This window comes from Haliaeetus leucocephalus, unplaced genomic scaffold (assembly GCF_000737465.1).
Source record: "Haliaeetus leucocephalus isolate CR32 unplaced genomic scaffold, Haliaeetus_leucocephalus-4.0 Scaffold168, whole genome shotgun sequence".
Lineage (NCBI taxonomy): Eukaryota > Metazoa > Chordata > Aves > Accipitriformes > Accipitridae > Haliaeetus > Haliaeetus leucocephalus.
In genome coordinates, this window is record NW_010972604.1 from 1,508,852 (window position 1) to 1,514,805 (window position 5,954).

A 5,954-nucleotide genomic window follows, 5' to 3' on the forward strand; every position below is an offset into this window, starting at 1 on the left:
CGAAATCTAGGAGGAAGATGTTGAAATGGATCCAGAGAAAAAATTAACAGTGAACAAGGGTCTGAAAATGTACATGCAGAAAACTTTTCCATTGATCCAAGTGGGGAGAAAAAGAAGATCAAATTAATGGTCAAGACTTCCAAAACTTTCTGAAGGATGTGGATGCTCATTGCACATTAAAAACTATTCACTTCCCCAACACTTTTTCAAACACAAGTGAGAATGTTCCTTTGTTTCCATTTTGTTCTGTGCAATTTCCCTTCTTCTTTAACGCACTGTGGAGGATGGCACTTGGATGTGAAATTGAAGGCTTTTTTTTTTAAACCCTCTGTAGGTGTTTCACAAGTCTGAGCAATCCTGCAAAGTTTGGCTGTCCTGAAGCCTTGCTAACTTCACTAGGACAGGCTGGTACAGCATTGACCATTTCTTTGGTGCTAGCAGGGTGGGTCTGGAAGGAGTCCCAGATATTAATGAGGCTTTAGGGCATGGGTCAGAATGGAGAATTCAGTCCTAGGGGGCTGGTTTAGCAGCCTTATCTGCATAACTTCAGTGGCAGCTCCCCAAGGAGCAGGGAATGGCAGAGCTAAACTGGCTGTAAGCATGTGAAAGTTGAAAGCTGTGTGCATGTTTTCCTTCTTGCTTGTGTGAGTGTCTGCAGGGGTAGACTGACAAGTTCAGGGTGTGACATCAATGTCAGACTGTGGGGAAATCAAAACTGGGGCGGATGATTTGGTTTTGGTGAATATAGGATATCCTGCTCTTGGGAGCAGACCCGTTTCTGCTCCTGGTTTCACAGTAACTTCTCAGTAGTCAGTGGCCTCCCTTGGAAGTTCCCCACCATGTCTATGACTGCACCTACTGCTTGCTAAGTGAGGCCCGAAATTTGGATAGTGATACAGAGAACGAGATGAAATGCTTTGAGAAGCTTGGGTCTGCCTTGACCAATGATTCTCCACGCTTAAAGCAACTAATTTAAATGTGTAATTACCAAAAGCCATTGTGTTCTGAGAAGTAGCTTCTCTGATCAAAGTGGGTGAATTTTCTGGCAGAGGGGTGGTTCTTCCCTTGCCCTGCTGAAATAAGCAGGAACTGGTGCAGTAAAAGTAATGAGTTCAAATAGTCTTAGGGAGTCCAGGACCCAGACCTGGGGTCAGGGGCTCTGCATCCCTCAGATGAACACGAAGAGGAGGAGGTTTCAATCTCTGATCCTTTAAGTGCTTGTGTTTCCAGTGATATCTCTATTTCTCACCTGGACTAAAATGAGTTGGAGGCATGGCTCTAGACTGAGCATCAATGGGAGATTCTTCATTCAGATTTGGGGGGATGTGGGCCAGCTCCAGGCATCAAAGGACAGGGAATCACACGTCCCTTCTGCTGGCCAGAAGACCCGCTTGGTTTTTCGGAGAGCCTCTTGTTCTCATTGGCACTGATGATCAGCCTTCCCCCGGGTTTTCTGAAGAGCGGGTTCAGGCGCTAGTTTCCAGCGAGAGGCACGCCAGGACCGGGGATGGGATGCCTGCTGCGGAGAAAACCGTGCTTACACCACCATCTTGTGGGGGACAGCCCGTGTGCAGCCCGGCCGGCGGGACCGCGGAGGGACGCTCACGGACCCACGCGGGACCCCGAGACCTGCCGGCTGGAGAGGGCGGGTGAGCGAGCGCCCCGGTCACCCCCCCGGGTAGTGCCCAAGGGCGGGACCCCAGCGGGAGAGATGCAGAGCAGGCATGGGGGGGCGAGGTTTGCTCCCTGTGAAACAGCGCATGCTTTCCCTCCCAGCTGTTTTAACATCTGTAAAGAAGGGGCGCTTTGGCTGCCAGGGTCCCCTGCGTGACTCCAGTCTGGGCTTTCTCACACTGCAGCCCCTTGGCTCTGGTATGGCTAAGAGGCTCTGCAGAAATTCTCTCCTCTGACCAGATCCGTGTGATGAGGTTTGGGTGAAAATACGAGCTGTTCCCCCTGTGTTTGGGGTATTATTTTGGAAAGGCCAAATGGCAATTTGTAACTGCCGAAGCAGGGAGCATGAATGACTTATATGGTTGTACCCACGACATTTGCGTTTCCTGAGGTCGGACAGGCAGCAAGTGAGACGTAATCCCTCCTCTGAGGGACTTAAAATTGGACTAGGAAAGTTCAGCTCTTCAAATATATTTTAGTTCAGAGCTGTCTGTTGATTTCACCAAAACCTTTGCGCTTGTATCATCTGGGAGCTCCGGTCGTTGTTATTATCAGGCTATTCAGGTCAGAGGTTGGCTTTCCTCGTTGGCCTGTGCTTAGCACAGTGGGTTAGGATTAGAGCTGTTTCAGGGTGATTGTCGTCCTAATTTATTAATAACAGCTTGGGAGATGTAAGGTGAGTTGCCAATAGGCTCACAGGAGATCAGTAGTAAAGCTGGGAAGGAGGAACAACCGAGGGAACCCGATCCTATCACCATAATTGCTGGGAAACAAAACAATTGTAAAACATCAATAAAGATGTAATTATGTATTGATTGCTGCTAAAATTTTCCCTGGGTGAACAGGTGCTCTAATAAAGCGGAATCAATTCCTAAGCTGTTCCAACCAGTCTTTTCCAAATGCAAATATTGACTTAGGGCCTTTCAATTCATTCACAGTTTAATTAATGTGATTTTTATTGCACAAAAATCAAGATAAAAGCTCAGCAAGGAAAAGGTAAGAGGGGCAATGTAAAAAATGCCCCAGATTGGTGCAGGCCTTCTGCTGCCTGTGTGACAGCCTTTTTCCATCTCCTGAGCTGCAGGAAGACCTGTGTGCAGGGAGTCTCTGGGGACTGCACTAATGCCACCTTGCTGTCCCTCCCTGTGTGGCTGCTCTGTGTCCTCAGATGCAGTGCACACGTGGCAGGAGCTGTGCTAACTGGCAGTGTGGTGGGGTGTAGATACTTTAGCCCTCTGCTCAGCTCACACCCAGGTGTACATAGGAATAGTTGACTCCAACTACTAGCTCTGTTCCTGGGAAAACTATCAAAAATCTATTCCAGATATGATGCCAATGCACATAAATCATGTTTAACCCCTGAAGGCTCCCATTCCAGAGAAAGCTGACTTTATATAGTGTTGCTTAATTCTCCCAGCATCCCAGTGCAGATGTGGCCTGAAACCCAGGAGGCTGACCACAGGCTCCCAAGGCAGTGGCCAGCCACAGGCAAGCAAAGGCTCTGCTTAAGAGGGCTCTTGTAACTGTGACTTCTGGAGAGAAGAAGAAAAGATTGGATAGGTCTGGCTTTGCTTGCCTTTCTATTTTGCAAGAGTTTGGACTAATTTTTGGATAAAATATATTTAAGCATTCAAACTGAGGTTAAAAACCACATTTTTCCTGTCGGGGAGTGGAAGAAGAGAACAGCACTATCTTAGTTGGGCAAAGTGGGAGATCTCTTTCCCATCTCCCTGTGCTTAAGAATGTTTTTTTAAGAGGGAGGAAATAATCTGAGAAGGACGTTTAATCTTCCTGGTTCCCCCTGTGGTTTCCCCAACAGTGCACAGAGGCACCCCTGGGTGGTGTAGGCTGTTGAGGTGGGGCAGGGAAAGAGCCTTGCCCTGAGGCACCAGAGCTGGCACTGCGCCACCTGCAAGGCAGCCCAGACAGCACTTCTCTTCAGAGCGGAGGGTGGATTTGCCAAAACACAGGACAGCATAGCGTGTGACCTGGGGGGAAGGGGAGGTAGGTTGTGCTAGCATGGATGGCCCCATCAGTTGCTGTGGGGTGGGCTGAAGGGAGGCTTGAGGGGAGAGCATCCTCATTGCTGGGCAGATGGGAGCCTTTCTGAATGGAAACTGCTGATTATTTTTTATTCTTAAATTAATAAATTAATGGTATATTAGTGTTGATTTATTAATGTAATGTTCTGTGGTCAGGAAATGCTGCCTGCCACAGGCATCCAGATGGGGTAATGCAGTCTCCTAGTGTTGTGGCTTATTGCCTGGTTTTCTTGAATGAGCCCGTTTTGCTGGCAAGGTGCCCATCTGATGAGAAAATTGTAGACATTTCTCAGGACCTATTGGATGGTATCTTTCTTGCAGGGAAGATAGTACCAATCTGTAAGATGCTAAGATGGGACTGCACCAAAGACATAACAGGCTTTCCTTCAACTTCTGCCTTGAACCTGAATGCCCAAGCTGACTCCAAAGTGGTTGGGGTCAATAAGTGCAGCACATCCCCATGCCTGGGGTACCACAGCAGCACAAAGATGTTTTGTTTGATGCAGTGCAGTGAGCTCTTCTCCTCAGACCATATGTAAACAACAAGGTCACTACAATTCTCCATTACTTCCATTGCTGCAAACAATACTGGCCTTGTAAGTAGTTGCTGTTCAGTCTTCTGGTGTCATCCATTTGAAGCCGAAGGACTCATCCCTGAGCTTCCAAGAAATTATCAATAGAGAATTTGTTGTTTACCTTAAAAGGTTAAAAACCTTATGTTAGGCTGCAGGAAAAAATTCATACTTTAGATTTTATATCTGACTGTCCTCTCAGAAGATGATAGAAACAGTCAGCCTTGGGGACCTGGGCTCCTGTCTGTTTGGATGAAAGTATGATTTGTTCAAGTTGTGCTTCTGTTTTCCCAATATCCCTTCCTGTTCCAGATCTCAATAAGGAATGGTGCATCAGCGTCATGCCTTGGACTGCTCATGTCTGTTGGAGGCTTAGGACTGGCATTTCTGACCAAAAGCTGTATGCCTAACACTTAAGGTGTCATTAGTATGGGAGTTCAAAGCTCCCAGGGACTTTATCCCATAATACTTAGTATTTCTTTGAAACTAGAATGCATATGGTGATATTTTTTTTATGATGGATAAATCACATGGATACCTCCAAGTGGTTTTATAGTCCTGAGAAACCTTTTCTGTATTACTGGCTAGATAAAAGTACTTATTATAAAAGAAATGCAGATGTCCGTAGGCTCTGTACTTGCAGGGATCTAACATTTGGAGAAATAAATAGCTCTGGATCACACAGAGGAACCAGTACTGTTCTCTCTGTGGTAATGAAGAACAGGATATGTTGTAGGCACAATATTATTAATAAATAGTGAGCAAAGCAACACAAATCTGTAATTCAATTTAGGATTTCAGCTAAAATTGCTCTTTGGAGTTATAGATGACAGTGAGCTCTGAAATTGAGTTACAGTCCAGGCAGGAACTGAGTCATGTTTAGCAACGTTCTAGGGAAGCATAGAATCACAGTCAGCACTTGGCAAAATGTTGTTGAGAGTAGTATATTCACTGAAAGATGGCATTTGGTGGACATAAATGAAATTTAACTGAGCTTATAAAAGAATGTCAAGCAGAAAAATAGGGGAAAAAATGAACGTCAACATTTCCATGTATTGATTTTAAAATTTTATCTTATTTTATTTTAAAAAAAGTTTCAAGCTGAAAAACAATTATTAAAAGGTTTCATTAATCTGAAACTGAAACATGACATTTTGGAGGGGAGAAAGTTGAATATTTCACTTTGCCTCAGAATTTTTCTTTTTAAATTTTCTGAAATATTTCCTAAACTTCTATTTTAATTTAAGCCAAAGAACCACAGTTTCCCCTTCAGTTCCTTGCTTTAGCTACTGAGCTGAAAGGTGTCCTGTTATTCTAGCCATAATAAAGGCTGATGTTCTTCAAAAGGGAGGGAAAAGTCATTGCTTTAAATGTCACTAGCAATCTTCAACAGAAAAGATCAGTGTTGTGGGGGCTAAATTCTGAGTTTAAACAGATCCCGAAAGGTCTAGACAAGAAGAAATAGGAAGAGTACAGCTGATGTCAACTTCCAGCCTTGCCAGAACTTCCTGTTTGTCGTGGTTTAACCCCAGCCAGCAACTAAGCCCCACGCAGCCGCTCACTCACTCCCCCCCCCATCCAGTGGGATGGGGGAGAAAATCAGGAAAAGAAGTAAAACTCCTGGGTTGAGATAAGAACGATTTAATAGAACAGAAAAGAAGAGACA